Source organism: Triticum dicoccoides, chromosome 2B, assembly GCF_002162155.2.
Source record: "Triticum dicoccoides isolate Atlit2015 ecotype Zavitan chromosome 2B, WEW_v2.0, whole genome shotgun sequence".
Taxonomy (NCBI): domain Eukaryota; kingdom Viridiplantae; phylum Streptophyta; class Magnoliopsida; order Poales; family Poaceae; genus Triticum; species Triticum dicoccoides.
Window position 1 is genome coordinate 803,110,851 of NC_041383.1, and position 19,085 is coordinate 803,129,935.

General features: G+C 44.9%; 1 pseudogene; it reads left to right on the forward strand.

Annotated features, from left to right (window-relative positions):
- The first annotated feature begins 2,455 nt into the window (after positions 1-2,455).
- On the forward strand, positions 2,456-4,227 carry LOC119368902 (annotated as a pseudogene).
- The last annotated feature ends 14,858 nt before the right edge of the window (positions 4,228-19,085 follow it).

Consider the following 19,085-nt stretch of genomic DNA (forward strand, 5'->3'; position numbering starts at 1 on the left):
AAGCGATATAAATATGGTCCAAGCCTCGCTCCTCTTCCTCAGAGGCCTTACGACATGACCGAGGAGCAAAACACAGCCATAGTGCGGGCCCAAGTGGAGGCCCATTTTGGACCGAAACCGGCACTGCCGCCAAGGGAGAAAGTGCCTGAGAAAGTTATTGACCACTTTATTCGTATGGCAAGAAAACCAGCTCCCAAGCCTGTTGACTCAGACTATGAGCGCCAAATCAGGAAGCTACATCGAGCACGGCTATAGAAGGAAGCGAGCTCGAGCTCGAGCCAACAAGCAGCTGCCAAAAAATGCGGGAAAACCGTTCCCCAGCTGGTAGAACAGGCGGCGCAATCGATCCCCCCGCTTGTTGTGCCAACAACACATGAGAGTACGCGCGCCCGATATTTTTGTGGGCAAACCGTTAACGTTCCCCAGCTGGGCGATGTGGTAATAACTGAGGAGCATATAATGCAGGCTGAAATGCTCAAGATCACTGTTGGACAACTCCTCGAAATCGAGCCCATGTCTCCGCTTAGAGAGGAGGAAATAAAACAGAAATATGTCCGGGGCCAACCTTTGGTCGAGCCAGACAAGGTCAAGAACCTCCCAACGAGAATGTATGAATTGCATCAATGGTACATGAACATTACCAAGATTTCCAATCGAGTGTCCCTCATGGTGAATGTCAAGGAGGAGCATTACTTCCACGAGAAAGCTCTGTCCGTTGAGTATTCAGAACTATTTCAGTTATACAATCAAGACGCACTCGACAAATCTATCGTCAGTTGCTATTGTCTGTAAGTGATTTCTTTCTGTAATTTAAGTCTCAAGCTAGCTGTAGTGATCATTTTGATCAATCATTACATGTAATTATCCTCACTATATTCTTTTCTTTGGTATTATATGCAGGATGAAGATGTATGAAATGAAAAAAGCTGGACGCTATGGCATTGGGTTCATTGACCGAAATACCATTAATGAGTACACATGGAATCTTCCAACTTATCGAGCAAGTTTAGAGGAAAGCATCCTAGAGTTCTTCAAGCGCCTCAATACCAATGAAGATATACTACTTCCTTACAACTTCCTATGAGTCACACTGTCTTGTACTACAAATTTTGTTTTTGCTTACTAGCTAGCTAGATGTTAATAATTAAACGTATAGGGTTTACGGTAGTTGATTTGTGTTATGCACATGCCCGCATAATTAAGACATGCAAACGTGTGCGCATGCAGTTTCCACTGGATCTTGTTGGACATTAAAGTTGAGGAAGAAAAAGTTGAAGTACTGGACTCACTACTTAAAGAAGAAAGTGACTACACCATCGTGAAGGGGATAGTCAACAGGTAATTTCAATCATTATTAACTATATCTCGGCCTATTTAGTTCGTCATTTCCTGATATGAACTATTTAATAACCCCTTTATTAATTTTCTTTGCCGTTGGGCAGGGCTTGGTCAAAGTTCATCAAGGTGACTCCAGGCAAATGGGCAAAAAAGCTATTTTGGTATCTACCAAAGGTAAGTAATTAAGTAGTACTATCTACCTAGCTAGCTACCATCTCTTTAATTCTTGTTTCAATAACATTAACTAATTATCATGCTTGATTAATCATTATCTGATTCAATTCTATTCTCGTAAAGGCCCTGAAGCAGGCGCAGGGAAATGATCTGTGTGCATACTACGTTTGCGAGAACATTCGCATGATGGCGTCCGAAAGGAGCAGATCTCAAATACAGGACTGGGTACGTTTGTCAGAACACTATTCACACCATTATCAATATCTAGTCACACAACTAATACACATGCATATTGATCTCCTTCTTAACAGTTCAGAGAGGTGCGGGAGCATCTCCTACCAACAGACATCATACTAGCACTTCAAGAGGAAATAGCGGGATTTTTGCTCGACCAGGTCATAGATCCCAAAGGAGAATAGTATTACCTGCTACCGCCCCCATGAACCACTTGTCATCGTGCTCCGAAGGCACCAAGGTAACATGTAGGAGAAATTGTATATATATGTACATGTGTATGTGTGAAAAATTAATGGTGTTGGTTGTGAGACATTCGATGATATATATTTATATATATATGCGGTTCTACGAGAGAATCTATTTATATATATGCATAACGTGTACAATATGTAGTATCGTAAAATACCAGCAAACAAAAAAGAATTAAATGGAAAACACAAAATTAATGAAAAATAAGAAATAAAACCGAACCCCCCCCCCCAAACATTTAGTACCAGTTGGTATTACCAACCGGTACTAATGGTCTACCAGCACCCGGGCCTAGCTCGTGCCACGTGGTGGCACTTTAGCGGCGGTTCGTGCCGAACCGGTAGTAAAGGGGGGAGGGGGGGGGGCTTTTGTCTCCACTCTTTAGTACCGGTTTTGGAACCGGCACTAAAGGCCCTTGCGAACCGGCGCTCAAGCCCGGTTCTGCACTAGTGGCAACCGCATCACCCCCTCCTGGGTCGCCTTCACCGACTCCGGCGCGAGGCCGCCAAGAACCAGGCCACCGCCAACCCGCTCCGCACCGTCTACAACGCCAAGCGCCTCATCGGCAGGCAGTTCGGCGACGCCGAGGTGCACCGGGACATGAAGCTGCTGCCGTTCAAGTTGGTGGACAAGAGCGGCAAGCCGCATGTCCAGGTTGATGTGAAGGTCGGCGACGTGCGGACGTTCAGGCCAGAGGAGGTCAGCGCGATGGTGCTCACCAGGATGAAGGAGACGGCCGAGGCGTATCTCGGCGAGAAGGTCTGGGACGCCGTGATCACCATCCCGACCTACTTCAACGACGCGCAGCGCCAGGCCACCAAGGGCGCCGGCACCATCGCCGGCCTCAACGTCGTCCGCCTCATCAACGAGCCTACCGCCGCCGCTATCGCCTACGGGCTCGACAATGTGGCGGACGGCAAGGAGCAGAACGTGCTGGTGTGCGACCTCGGCGGCGGCACCTTCAACGTCAGCCTGCTCGCGCTCGACGGCGGCGTCTTCGAGGTCCTCGCCACCAATGGCGACACCCATCTCGGAGGCGAGGACTTCGACTAGCGCGTCATGGACCACTTCATTCGACTCGTCAAGCGGAAGCACGATGCCGACATCTCCGGTGACACGCGCACGCTCAGCAAGCTCCGCCGCGAGTGCGAGAGCGCCAAGCGGGCGCTCATCACCCAGATCTAGGCCCGCATGGAGGTCGAGTCGCTGGCCGACAGCGTCGACCTGTCGGAGCTGCTCACCCGGGCCCGCTTCGAGGAGCTCAACGCTGACCACTTCCGCAAGGTCATGGCGCCTGTCAAGAAGGCCATGGCGGACGCCGGGCTGGCCAAGGGCGACGTCGACGAGGTGGTGCTGGTCGGCGGCAGCACGAGGATCCCCAGGGTGCAGCAGCTCCTTCGCGACTACTTCGGCAGCGAGGAGCCCCACAAGGGCGTCAACCCTAACGAGGCCGTGGCCTACGGCGCAGAGGTGCAGGGCGGCATCCTGCGCGGCGACGCCAAGAAGGTTGTGGTGCTGGACGTGACGCCGCTGACGCTGGGCATCGAGACGGCCGGCGGCGTGATGGCGAGCGTGATCCCCCGGAACATGCCGGTCCCGACCAAGAGGGCCAAGATGTTCACCACGTACGAGGACAGGCAGACGACGGTGACCATCATGGTGTTGGAGGGCGAGCGGAGCATGACCAAGGTCAACCAGCTGCTGGGCAAGTTCGACCTGACCGGGATCGCGCCGGCGCTGAGGGGCACGCCGCAGATCGAGGTGACCCTGGAGGTGGACGTGAACGGCATCCTCCACATGGGGGCGGCGGACAAGGGCATGGACCAGCCGGAGAATATCGAGATCAGCAGCGCCGGCCGTTGCATCACACACGAGGAGATTTGGCGCATGGTGCAAGTGGCGGAGGAGTTCGCCGAGGAGGACAGGAAGGTGAGGGACAGGGTGGACGCGCGGAACAAGCTGGAGGCGTACGTTTACAGCGCCCGGACAATGGCTGACGGCGAGCTGGGGGGCAAGATGGATGGCGGCGACAGGGAGAAGGTGAGGGAGGCGGCGAGGGAGGCCGGCGAGTGGCTCGAGGTCAACCCGGACGCCGACCAGGACGACTACATGGAAAAGCTCAAGGAGCTAGAGGATGTTTGTAGCCCCGCCTTCGCCGCCGCGTACGGGAACACTGGCGGTGGCCATGACGCCGCCGCCGAGGAGGACGATGACCACAACGAGCTCTAAGATTTTTTACTACTAGGAGTATAAGATTAGACTTGAACTACGTACTTACTGATCAACGGCTAAGGTCATAAATCTTTTGATTGTTTGTCTGTTTGATTAATACAGTATAATATACACTGTACATTGCTTAAGTTCATGTTCATATTTGAATTTTGGGAAAGTCTTGTACTCTCTCGGATCCATATTAGTTATCGCTGATTTAGCACAAAGTAAATTTTACAGAAATATGTTTAATTTCCAGTAGGAATAGGGGTGAAATAAAGTCCCGAGAATTTTCTGTGAATCACTTCATTTCTTTTGTAAAACGATGTGTAGATAATGTTCTTATGGTCAGGCCTGGTGGATACTAGTTTGTCTCTGATCATCTTGATAAGAAAGAGGTAAATCAATCATTTTTTTAAAATAAAAGAAGGGCCCAAAGCCCATCCGATTTTCATTACTGAAAACCAATGAGTTCGCGAACTACACTTGCCAGAACCAAGAACATAGGAAACCAAAAGAAGAAGGAGGGGTAACAGCTATGCTGCCCCCGTCCCCCAGCATCCGCTAGTTCTAACTAGCTATAGAATCCAACTAGGTTCAGTTATTACAATCATCCAGCAACTCATGGGAACTAAGCAACACAAAAGAACTGACAAAACAAAATAAGAACAAGTAGGAGTAGAATCCATACATCCTCCAGGAGAGATCTTCATTCAAACTAGTCTCAACACGTTAATTCTCCACCCTTGAGATGCTGTGTATACTTCATTTGCTACCTGCTCTAGCACTCTTGCCCCCAGCCCCAGCACCTTTTTTGTTGCTCCTTTATCTGCAAAATAGACCAATCCACCATCCAATGTGCCATTGTTTTAATCATAGTCATAGGATCAGAGATTTTCTTATTCTAAAAAATAACTCCATTTCAGGATTTCCATAAAGCCCAACAAATAGCAGAAATCCCAACCAGAACAAGCTTTTTGTCCTCCTTCCCAAAGGAGTTCAGCGAAGGTCCCAAGCATTCTTGCATTGACACAGGAGTTTGCTTTAGACCAAAAGTGCATTTAACTATGCTCCAAATCAGGGAAGCAGCTGAGCATGAAAAAAACAAATGATCAGCTGTTTCATCCTTCCCACAGAAAACACAATTTTCCCTCTTCCTTCCTCTTTTTAATAGTGAATCTCTTGTAAGTATGCTTTTTTAACACTAAGCCAAAGAAACACTTTGATTTTAGCTGGAAGTTTGATTTTCCAGATAAATTTCTGTGGGAATCTAAGCCCATCTGCTACTAATTTCCTATACATTGATTTAACTGAGAACTTTCCACTGCCATTTAGGGACCAAATGAGTTTATCTTTGCCCCCTTTCATTTCAATTTCTTCACATCTACTTTTTAAATTGTTCTAGTGAGCCAAGGTTTCCCCATGTAAAGTTCTTCTAAATCTAAATCCTCTCCATCCTTTTTGAATTGCCTCAGCTACTGCGATATTGTGATCAAAACACAAAGGTAAATGTTCGCAGCCGGGACGCCGGCCGAATCTTTGGCCGGTCGCCCGCGCACCGCTGGATTGGGCGAGATCCAACCACCCGTTTTTACTTGACTATAGCTAGATGTCCACTCCAGACCACACAATTCTTATCTCTTCGCCGCTTTGCATTTTATCTCTTCAGGAGTCAACCACTCTTTTCTTCCTCTTCTTCCTTCTCCATCTCCTTATCTCTCTGTTCTCTCCCCTCCTCTCACGACCTCAAAGGCGAAGCACTCGTGCGCGCTGAATCACTGCCATACCGAGCCATTGATGACCACCTGCATACATCTCACCAACAGACCATGGATGAACCACACACTCCTCGTCACCTACCTCCCGCTTCCTCTCCTAGCAGCTGATAACCCACAAGTATAGGGGACCGCAACAGTTTTTGAGGGTAGAGTATTCAACGCAAATTTATTGATCCGACACAAGGGGAGCCAAAGAATATTCTTAAGTATTAGCAGTTGAGTTGTCAATTCAACCACACCTGGATAACTTAGTATCTACAGCAAAGTATTTAGTAGCAAAGTGGTATGATAGTAATGGTAACAGCGGCAAAAGTAATGATAGCAGTTTTCTAGTAATTGTAACAGTAGCAACGGAAAAGTAAATAAGCATGCACAATATGTGAAAAGCTCGTAGGCAATGGATCAGTGATGGATAATTATGTCGGATGCAATTCATCTTGTAATAGTTATAACATAGGATGACACAGAACTAGCTCCAGTTCATCAATGTAATGTAGGCATGTATTCCGAATATAGCCATACGTGCTTATGGAAAAGAACTTGCATGACATCTTTTGTCCTACCCTCCCGTGGCAGCGGGGTCCTATTGGAAACTAAGGGATATTAAGGCCTCCTTTTAATAGAGTACTGGACCAAAGCATTCACACATAGTGAATACATGAACTCCTCAAACTACGGTCATCACCGAGAAATATCCCGATTATTGTCACTTCGGGGTTGTCGGATCATAACACATAATAGGTGACTATAGACTTGCAAGATAGGATCAAGAACTCGCATATATTCATGAAAACATAATAGGTTCAGATCTGAAATCATGGCACTCAGGCCCTAGTGACAAGCATTAAGCATAGCAAAGTCATAGGAACATCAATCTCAGAACATAGTGGATACTAGGGATCAAACCCTAACAAAACTAACTTGATTACATGGTAAATCTCATCCAACCCATCACCGTCCAGCAAGCCTATGATGGAATTACTCAGGCACGGCGGTGAGCATCATGAAATTGGTGATGGAGGATGGTTGATGATGACGACGGTGATGAATCCCCCTCTCCGGAGCCCCGAACGAACTCCAAATCAGCCCTCCCGAGAGGTTTTAGGGCTTGGCGGCGGCTCCGTATCGTAAAACGCGATGAAACTTCCTCTCTGATTTTTTCCTCCGTGAAACGGAATATATGGAGTTGGAGTTGAGGTCGGTGGAGCATCAGGGGGCCCACGAGACAGGGGGCGCGCCCAGGGGGAGGGGGCGCGCCCCCACCCTCATAGATAGGGTGTGGGCCCCCTGGCATTGATTCTTTTGCTAATATTTTTTATATTTTCCAAAAGTTATCTCCGTGGATTTGCAGGTCATCCCGAGAACTTTTGTTTCTGCACAAAAATAACACCATGGCAGTTCTGCTGAAAACAGCGTCAGTCTGGGTTAGTTCCATTCAAATCATGCAAATTAGGGTCCAAAACAAGGGCAAAAGTGTTTGGAAAAGTAGATAAGTTGGAGGCGTATCAATAGCCATAGATGAGCTCCATCCCCGCATGATCACAGTGCTGCGAGCATGAGGGCTGCAACCCTTCAACGGTGAAGCTGCAAGTCTAAAGGACACAACCCGTGCTGGCAAGGCCGACGAGGTAGCTGCGATGAAGCAGAAAGTTTGCTCTGGTGTAAGTGAAATCTACAACTGGCGACATTTTTTGCCGGGACCAGTGTCCATTTTTGCTGGAAACGGTGGGTGTTTTTGCTGCAACCGACGAGTGTTTTTTCTAGATGCTACGACCGGCGAAATTTTTTGTTGGTACCGGCAGCAACTTTTGCTGGAATCGACGGCTATTTTTTCTGGGATCGAATGATTGTCTTTTGTTTTGATGTGCAATGGGAATTCTTTTTTGCTGCAGCCTGTAACATATTTTGCTGGCACTGGCAACAATTTTTGTTGGAATCAAATTGAGTGGTTTTTTGCTGGGATCCACAAATTCAATGCTTTTTGCTACAACCACCGGCAACATTTTTTGCTGGCACCGACAACATTTTTTGATGCAACGGGCAGAAGTGTTTTTTTGCTGAAGATGGCTAGTGTTTTTCTGGGATGTGCAAATAGTGGTGCTTTTTTTGCTACAATCTGTGACATTTTTTGCTGGCACCATCTGACTTTTTTGATACAATCGGTTGTGCACCCGAGCCACGATGAGCTGCACTGGTCCATGGAGAAGCTGCAACCAGATGCAAGCCGGCGAGGCGAGATGCTGGCATGGGGCCAAGCTGGAACCGGCATGATGCCCAACTGTGGTGGCTGTTTTCGCGGACTGTAGCAGAGGCGAGCCTTTTTCTCCTGGGCGTTGACAAGGCATTGGAGAAGAGACAGAAAAACGTTTCGCTAGCTATCAACGACTGACGTGTCTTTAATCTAAGGGTCGCGCGGTGACCGGCCGAAAGTTGGGCCGGTGCACCGGTGCCTAGCACTGCCCAAACACAAATCATAAATTCTAGGATATGCATCTTTTAGACTTTTATCATCAATCCATATATCTTCCCAAAATCTAGTATTCTCCCCATTCCCCAGCTCCTTCTTAACAAATTTTTAAAAGGTTTCTTTAATCTTCATTAGACTAGACCAGAACTGGGAATCCCTAGTTTTTTTGTGCATCCGGACAGACATTCATTTTTCCCATATTTTTTTAATTATGTCTTGCCATAATCCCTCTTCTGTTTCCATTTTCCACAGCCATTTGGCCAGTAGTGCTATATTCATCATTTCCAAATTCAGGATACCTAATCCACCTACATCCTTAGGTAGACAACAAGTGTCCCATTTAACCAAATGATATTTTCCAATATCTTCATCTTCTTGCCAAACTAGTCTTGCCCTATAGTGATCTACTTTCTTGATCACCCCTTTAGGGACATGATAGAAAGACATCATGAAGAGGGAAATATTAGTCAAACATGCTTGAACTAAGGTAATTCTCCCAGCAATAGAACCTAGTAATTTCCCTTGCCAATAGCCACATCTTTTCTCTACCTTCTCGGTCATACAATTCCGGGGTATGTTTCTGAGCCTCGACTCAGCTACTGGTAAACCTAGATATTTCATAGGAATTTCTCCCATTTTGCAAGTTAAAATCTCTTGATATAACCCTTGTTTTTCTTTAGCTTTTCCAAACAGCATCAGCTCACTTTTGTGAAAATTAATTTTCAACCCAGACATTTGTTCAAAAAGCTCCTAACACAAATTTCAATTTTTTTACACTCTCTACTTCATCTTTGATCAGGAAAATCGTATCATCTGCATATTGGAGCATATTTACTCCTTTGCATTCCCCATTATCAAGGACCCCTTTAATCAAGTCATTTTCTAAAGCATTATTCATTAATATTGCTAATGCATCTACAGCAAGATCAAAGAGTAGAGGAGACATAGCATCCCCTTGCCTAAGTCCTTTAAAGGTTTTAAAGTATGGTCCAATTTCATTATTAACTTTCACCCTAACATGTCCTCCCCTCATAGTTTCCATTACCCAGTCACACCATTTATCAAGGAACCCTTTAGCTTTCAACATTTGAATCACAAAAGGCTATTTGCTCTTATCATATGCTTTTTCAAAATCTACTTTCAATATCAAAGCATCTTGTTTTTTGCTATGGAAAGTGTTCAGGGCTTCATGCAGGATTACCACCCCCTCCATAATATATCTCCCTTTGATAAATGTTATTTGGGTTTTAGAAATCACTGGAGAGACAAACATAGTCAACCTATTCATCAGGACTTTTGTAATGATTTTAAAACTAACATTTAACAAGCAAATTGGTCTGAATTTCTGTATTTGTTTAGCATCACTGGTTTTGGGCACCAGTGTGATTATGCCATAGTTCATCCTAGCAATGTTAATGTTCCCCCTAGCAAATTCTTCCACCAGAGTCTTGAGATCCCATTTAACCAAATCCCAGAACTCCTGATAAAAGTCAGCAGGAAACCCATCTAGCCCAGGGCTCTTATTCTTTTTCATCCCAAACACCACATTTTTAATTTCTTCAAGTGTAAAGGGACTCAACAACTTTTCTTTATCTTACTCACTAATTTTATTAGTGTCCACATCTCTCATCAAAATTTGAGCTTCTTCAGGATGCCCAAATAGGGTTTTATATAAGTTAGTGATATACTTCATAAATTCCTCTTCTCCCACAATCACCCCTTCTTCTTGTTCAAGAGAAATAAATCTGTTTTTTCTTCTTCTCCCATTCACCTTTGCATGATAATACATAGTGTTCCCATCTCCTTCTATAATTTCTTTTTCCTTATATCTCTATATTATTTTTATTTCTTCTTGCATCATTACTCGTTTTAATTGCTCTCTTAACTCTATTTGCTCTTTTCTGTCAGCCACAGTAATCCCCCTGATTTCAATATTTTTATCTATTTCATCTAGTCTTTTGACAATGTCTTCCTATACCATGCATCTACATTTTTATTCCATCCTTTTGCTTTTTTCCTCAAATTCCTCATCCTGAGCTGCCATCTCTCAAGTATATCTCCATACTATCTTTCATTCCAGGTCTTCTGTATTAATTCTTTAAATCCCTCTCTCAGGGCCCGGGCATTTTCATATCTAAATATTTTTTTGTTCCTCCCCAGTATCTAGATATAAAGGTGTATGATCTGACACCTCCCTAGCAAAAGCTTGAAAGATAGTAAGGGGATATTTCTCTTCCCACACTGGGCACATTAAGACCCTATCCAATTTCTCAAAGGTTGGGTCTGCTAAATTATTGCCCAAGTAAACTGTCTTCCATTTAGAGGAAGCTCTCTTAATCCAGCCTGCTTAATAATTGCATTGAACATAAATGTCCATTGTTCATTATGCACTGGCTTGTTTTTTTTCTTTTTCATTCCTAATAATATTGAAATCCCCTCCTACCAGACAGGGTAAAGGGTTATCATGGTATACCCTGGCTAGTTCTGCCAGGAAGCATGCTTTCCCTTCAATCTGTGCATCTCCATAGACAGTGATCAAGTTCCAATGCATTTTAATGACTTTGTCAAAAAGCATCATTCTAACAAAATATATTGCTTTCTCAGTATGCTCTACATTAAATCTGTCCTGGTTGACTCCCACCAGGATCCCCCCTGACATCCCCCTAGGTTCATTCCAACACCACTCAAAACTTCTGCCCCCACATATATTATGAAGTTCATTTTTGGAAAACTTTTGTTTGATAGTCTTAGAAATCCCTATGAAGTCTAGTTTATGATCTACAATCAATTCCCTAACATATCTTTTTTTATGGTCTTTCCCTATCCCTCTAACATTCCAAAAAATTCCTCTCATTTTATTATGTATTTTTTCCTTCTAAGCACACCAATCCCTATTGATTGCTTCACACAGCTTGATACTGGTGAGCAGTTTTTCTTCTTTCCTTTTTTTCCTTAGAACATATTTCTCAGTTTCACAGATTGTTGTTCCTCCATTTCAGCATCAGAATGCTCTAGATCTGAGCTAATGTCATCTAATCCAACATCTCCAGTGTCTATATGCACTGGTGTGTTGTTCCCCTTTTTTTTATGCCCCCATTAATATCTCCATTATCTGTCTTCCTAATCAGATTTTGAAAATACATTTCTCTTCTTGCTACCTCCATTTTTCTGATGATTTCTAAATTCTTATCTATCATATCAATGGAGCAACCCAAATCAATACCTACCAAAGAACTAAGATGTAACATTGAAGGATTAGCACAGTTTAAGTCCAAATTCTTACCATAATTATCTCTTTCTTCAGCTCTCATTTTGCCATCTCCTTCACTTTCTAATCTTCCTTTCCCCTGTTCCTCAGACTTCTCTTTAGCTCAAATTCCTTCTTCAATTTTCACTAATACCTCTATCCCATGCAGCTCTGCCATTTTTCTCCCAAGGTACCAACTGATTCTTGTCTAGCATTATAATCAGTGGGTTCATTCTATTTCCTAGACCCAGTCTCTTCTCTCTTTTCTTGATTCTCTTTTTCATATTCTTCCACCTCTAGATTGGCCAGTTTCATCTCATATTGTTCTGTATCAGCAGCCTCTTGTATCAGTTTCAGTATGTCTTCTTTTTGTTTGTCAATCAGCACCTCTAAGGTTTTCTGTGTATCTTCTAGATCCTTCATTCTTTTCTCAGCCTTGTTCCATAAGGCATTTTTATTAGGGAACGTTACAGAAAATAAAATTTTTCTACTATTTCACCAAGATCAATCTATGAGTTCATCTAGCAACGAGAGAGAGGAGTGCATCTACATACCCTTGTAGATCGAGCGGAAGCGTTCAAGAGAACGGGGTTGAGGGAGTCGTACTCGTCGTGATCCAAATCACCGGAGATCCTAGCGCTGAACGGACGGCACCTCCGCGTTTAACACACGTACGGTCAGCGTGACGTCTCCTCCTTCTTGATCCAGCAAGGGGGAAGGAGAGGTTGATGAAGATCCAGCAGCACGACGGCGTGGTGGTGAATGCAACAGGGATCCGGCAGGGCTTCGCCAAGCGTCTGCGGGAGGGAGAGGTGTAGCAAGGGGGAAGGGAGGCGCCAAGTGCAAGGGTGCGGCTGCCCTCCCTCCCCCCTCTTTATATAGGGACCCCGGGGGGGCGCCGGCCCTAGGAGATGGGATCTCCTAGTGGGGGCGCCGGCCAAGTGGGGTGCCTTGCCCCCCAAGGCAAGTGGAGGCGCCCCCTCCCCTAGGGTTCCCAACCCTAGGCGCAGGGGGGCCCAAGGGGGGTGCGCACCAGCCCACCAGGGGCTGGTTCCCCTCCCACTTCAGCCCATGGGGCCCTCCGAGATAGGTGGCCCCACCCGGTGGACCCCCGGGACCCTTCTGGTGGTCCCGGTACAATACCGGTGACCCCCGAAACTTTCCCGATGGCTGAAACTCGACTTCCCATATATAATTCTTTACCTCCGGACCATTCTGGAACTCCTCGTGACGTCCAGGATCTCATCCAGGACTCCGAACAACTTTCGGTTTGCTGCATACTCATATCTCTACAACCCTAGCATCACTGAACCTTAAGTGTGTAGACCCTATGGGTTCGGGAGACACGTAGACATGACCGAGACGGCTCTCCGGTCAATAACCAACAGCGGGATCTGGATACCCATGTTGGCTCCCACATGCTCCTCGATGATCTCATCGGATGAACCACGATGTCGAGGATTCAAGCAACCCCGTATACAATTCCCTTTGTCAATCGGTATGTTACTTGCCCGAGATTCGATCGTCGGTATCCCAATACCTTGTTCAATCTCGTTACCGGCAAGTCACTTTACTCGTACCGTAATGAATGATCCCGTGACCAGACACTTGGTCACTTTGAGCTCATTATGATGATGCATTACCGAGTGCGCCCAGAGATACCTCTCCGTCATACGGAGTGATAAATCCCAGTCTCGATCCGTGTCAACCCAACAGACACTTTTGGAGATACCCGTAGTATACCTTTATAGTCACCCAGTTACGTTGTGACGTTTGGTACACCCAAAGCACTCCTACGGTATCCGGGAGTTACACGATCTCATGGTCTAAGGAAAAGATACTTGACATTGGAAAAGCTCTAGCAAACGAACTACACGATCTTGTGCTATGCTTAGGATTGGGTCTTGTCCATCACATCATTCTCCTAATGATGTGATCCCGTTATCAATGACATCCAATGTCCATAGTCAGGAAACCATGACTATCAGTTGATCAACGAGCTAGTCTACTAGAGGCTTACTAGGGACATGTTGTGGTCTATGTATTCACACATGTAAAACGATTTCCGGATAACATAACTATAGCATGAATAAAAGACAATTATCATGAACAAGGAAATATAATAATAATCCTTTTATTATTGCCTCTAGGGCATATTTCCAACAGTCTCCCACTTGCACTAGAGTCAATAATCTAGTTACATTGTGATGAATCGAACACCCATAGAGTTGTGGTGTTGATCATGTTTTGCTCGCGGAAGAGGTTTAGTCAACGGATCTGCGATATTCAGATCCGTATGTACTTTGCAAATATCTATGTCTCCATCTTGAACATTTTCACGGATGGAGTTGAAACGACGCTTGATGTGCCTGGTCTTCTTGTGAAACCTGGGCTCATTGGCAAGGGCAATAGCTCCAGTGTTGTCACAGAAGAGAGTGATCGGCCCCGACGCATTGGGTATGACTCCTAGGTCGGTGATGAACTCCTTCATACATATTGCTTCATGCACTGCCTCCGAGGATGCCATGTACTCCGCTTCACATGTAGATCCCGCCACGACGCTCTGCTTGCAACTGCACCAGCTTACTGCTCCACGATTCAACATATACACGTATCTGGTTTGTGACTTAGAGTCATCCAGATCTGTGTCGAAGCTAGCGTCGACGTAACCCTTTACGACGAGCTCTTCATCACCTTGACGAGAAACATGTCCTTTGTCCTTTTCAGGTACTTCAGGATATTCTTGACCGTTGTCCAGTGTTCCTTGCCGGGATTACTTTGGTACCTTCCTACCAAACTTACGGCAAGGTTTACATCAGGTGTGGTACACAGCATGGCATACATAATAGACCCTATGGCTGAGGCATATGGGATGACACTCATCTCTTCTTTATCTTCTGCCGTGGTCGGGCATTGAGCCGAGCTCAATCTCACACCTTGCAATACAAGCAAGAACCCTTTCTTGGACTGATCCATATTGAACTTCTTCAATATCTTATCAAGGTATGTACTTTGTGAAAGACCTATGAGGCATCTCGATCTATCCCTATAGATCTTGATGCCTAATATGTAAGCAGCTTCTCCAAGGTCCTTCATTGAAAAACACTTATTCAAGTAGGCCTTAATGTTGTCCAAGAATTCTATAACATTTCCCATCAAAAGTATGTCATCTACATATAATATGAGAAATGCTACAGCGCTCCCACTCATTTTCTTGTAAATGCAGGCTTCTCCATAAGTCTGCATAAACCCAAACGCTTTGATCATCTCATCAAAGCGAATGTTCCAACTCCGAGATGCTTGCACCAGCCCATAAATGGATCGCTGGAGCTTGGACACCTTGTTAGCATTCTTAGGATCGACAAAACCTTCTGGCTGCATCATATACAGTTCTTCCTTAAGATAGCCATTAAGGAATGCCGTTTTGACGTCCATCTGCCATGCATATCTCATAATCATAGTATGCGGCAATTGCTAACATGATTCGGACGGACTTCAGCTTCCCTACGGGAGAGAAAGTCTCATCGTAGTCAACCCCTTGAACTTGCTGATAATCCTTAGCGACAAGTCGAGCTTTATAGATGGTGACATTACCATCCGCGTCCGTCTTCTTTTTAAAGATCCATTTGTTTTCTATCGCTCGCCGATCATCGGGCAAGTCTGTCAAAGTCCATACTTTGTTTTCATACATGGATTGTATCTCGGATTGCATGGCTTCAAGCCATTTGTTGGAATCTGGGCCCACCATCGCTTCTTCATAGTTCGAAGGTTCACTGTTGTCTAACTACATGATTTCCAGGACAGGGTTGCCATACCACTCTGGTGTGGAACGTGTCCTTGTGGACCTACAAAGTTCAATAGCAACTTGATCCGAAGTACCTTGACCGTCATCATTAATTTCCTCTCCAGTCGGTGTAGGCACCACAGGAACATTTTCCTGAGCTGCACTACTTTCCGGTTTAAGAGGTAGTACTTCATCGAGTTCTACTTTCCTCACACTTACTCCTTTCGAGAGAAACTCTTTTTCCAGAAAGGATCCGTTCTTGGCAACAAAGATTTTGCCCTCGGATCTAAGGTAGAAGGTATACCCAATGGTTTCCTTAGGGTATCCTATGAAGACGCATTTTTCCGACTTGGGTTCGAGCTTTTCAGGTTGAAGTTTCTTAACATAAGCATCGCATCCCCAAACTTTTAGAAACGATAGCTTAGGTTTCTTCCCAAACCATAATTCATACGGTGTCGTATCAACAGATTTAGAAGGAGCCCTATTTAAAGTGAATGTAGCTGTCTCTAGAGCGTATCCCCAAAATGATAGCGGTAAATCGGTAAGAGACATCATAGATCGCACCATATCCAATAGAGTGCGATTAAGACGTTCGGACACACCGTTACGCTGAGGTGTTCCAGGCGGCGTGAGTTGTGAAACGATTCCACATTTTCTTAAGTGCGTACCAAATTCGTGACTTAAATATTCTCCTCCATAATCTGATCGTAGGAACTTTATCTTTTGGTCACGTTGATTCTCTACCTCATTCTGAAATTCCTTGAAGTTTTCAAAGGTCTCAGACTTGTGTTTCATCAAGTAGACATACCCATATCTACTCAAGTCGTCAGTGAGAGTGAGAACATAAGGGTATCCTCTACGAGCCTCAACGCTCATTGGACCACACACATCAGTATGTATGATTTCCAATAAGTTGGTTGCTCGCTCCATTGTTCCGGAGAACGGAGTCTTGGTCATTTTGCCCATGAGGCATGGTTCGCATGTGTCAAATGATTCATAATCGAGAGACTCTAAATGTCCATCAGTATGGAGCTTCTTCATGCGCTTGACACCAATGTGACCAAGATGGCAGTGCCACAAGTATGTGGGACTATCGTTATCAACTTTACATCTTTTGGTATTCACACTATGAATATGTGTAACATCACGTTCGAGATTCATTAAGAATAAACCATTGACCATCGGGGCATGACCATAAAACATATCTCTCATATAAATAGAACAACCATTATTCTCGGATTTAAATGAGTAACCATCTCGTATTAAACGAGATCCAGATACAATGTTCATGCTCAAACTTGGCACTAAATAACAATTATTGAGGTTTAAAACTAATCCTGTAGGTAAATGTAGAGGTAGCGTGCCGACGGCGATCACATCGACCTTGGAACCATTCCCGACGCGCATCGTCACCTCGTACTTCGCCAGTCTCCGCTTATTCCGCAGCTCCTGCTTTGAGTTACAAATATGAGAAACGGCACCGGTATCAAATACCCAGGAGCTACTACAAGCACTGGTAAGGTACACATCAATTACATGTATATCACATATACCTTTAGTGTTGCCGGCCTTCTTGTTCGCTAAGTATTTGGGGCAGTTTCGCTTCCAGTGACCCTTCCCTTTGCAATAAAAGCACTCAGTCTCAGGCTTGGGTCCATTCTTTAACTTCTTCCCGGCAACTGGCTTACCGGGCACGGCAACATCCTTGCCGCCCTTCTTGAAGTTCTTCTTACCCTTGCCTTTCTTGAATTTGGTGGTTTTATTGACCATCAACACTTGATGTTCCTTTTTGATTTCTACCTCTGCTGACTTCAGCATTTAAAATACTTCAGGAATAATTTTCACCATCCCCTACATATTGTAGTTCATCACAAAGCTCTTGTAGCTCGGTGGGAGCGACTGAAGGATTCTGTCAATGACCGCCTCATCCGGGAGGTTAATGTCCAGCTGGGACAGGCAGTTGTGCAACCCAGACATTTTGAGTATGTGCTCACTGACAGAACTATTTTCCTCCATCTTACAACTATAGAACTTGTCGGAGACTTCATATCTCTCGACCCGGGCATGAGCTTGGAAAACCATTTTCAGCTCCTCGAACATCTCATATGCTCCGTGTTGCTCAAAACGCTTTTGGAGCCCCGGTTCTAAGCTGTAAAGCATGCTGCACTGAACGAGGGAGTAATCATCAGCACGTGACTGCCAAGCGTTCATAACGTCTTGGTTCTCTGGGATGGGTGCTTCACCTAGCGGTCCTTCTAGGACATATGCTTTCTTGGCAGCTATGAGGATGATCCTCAGGTTCCGGACCCAGTCCATATAGTTGCTGCCATCATCTTTCAGCTTGGTTTTCTCTAGGAACGCATTGAAGTTCATGTTGACATGAGAGTTGGCCATTTGATCTACAAGACATTTTTGCAAATATTTTAGACTAAGTTCATGATAATTAAGTTCATCTAATCAAATTATTTAATGAACTCCCACTTAGATTAGACGTCCCTCTAGTTATCTAAGTGTTACATGATCCGAGTCGACTAGGCCGTGTACGATCATCACGTGAGACGGACTAGTCATCATCGGTGAACATCTCCATGTTGATCGTATCTTTCATACGACTCATGTTCGACCTTTCGCTCTCTTGTGTTCCGAGGCCATGTCTGTACATGCTAGGCTCGTCAAGTTAACCTAAGTGTTTTGCATGTGTAAATCTGTCTTACACCCGTTGTATGTGAACGTTAGAATCTATCACACCCGATCATCACGTGGTGCTTCGAAAAAACGAACTGTCGCAACGGCGCACAGTTAGGGGAACACTTTCTTGAAATTATTATGAGGGATCATCTTATTTACTACCGTCGTTCTAAGTAAACAAGATGCAAAACATGATAACCATCACATGCAATCAAATAGTAGTGACATGATATGGCCAATATCATATAGCTCCTTTGATCTCCATCTTCGGGGCTCCATGATCATCTTCGTCACCGGCATGACACCATGATCTCCATCATCATGATCTCCATCATCGTGTCTCCATGAAGTTGCTCGCCAACTATTACTTCTACTACTATAGCTAACGGTTTAGCAATAAAGTAAAGTAATTACATGGCGTTAAATCATTGACACGCAGGTCATACAATAATTAAGACAACTCCTATGGCTCCTGCCGGTTGTCATACTCATCGACATGCAAGTCGTGATTCCTATTACAAGAACATGATCTCATACATCACAATATATCATTCATCATTCATCACAACTTTTGGCCATATCACATCACAAAGCAATTGCTGCAAAAACAAGTTAGACGTCCTCTAATTGTTGTTTCATCTTTTACGTGGCTGCAATAGGGTTCTAGCAAGAACGTTTTCTTACCTACGAAAAAGCCACAACGTGATTTGTCAACTTCTATTTACCCTTCATAAGGACCCTTTTCATCGAATCCGCTCCAACTAAAGTGGGAGAGACAGACACCCGCTAGCCACCTTATGCAACTAGTGCATCTCAGTCGGTGGAACCTGTCTCACGTAAGCGTACGTGTAAGGTCGGTCCGGGCCGCTTCATCCCACAATACCGCTGAAGCAAAATAAGACTAGTAGTGGC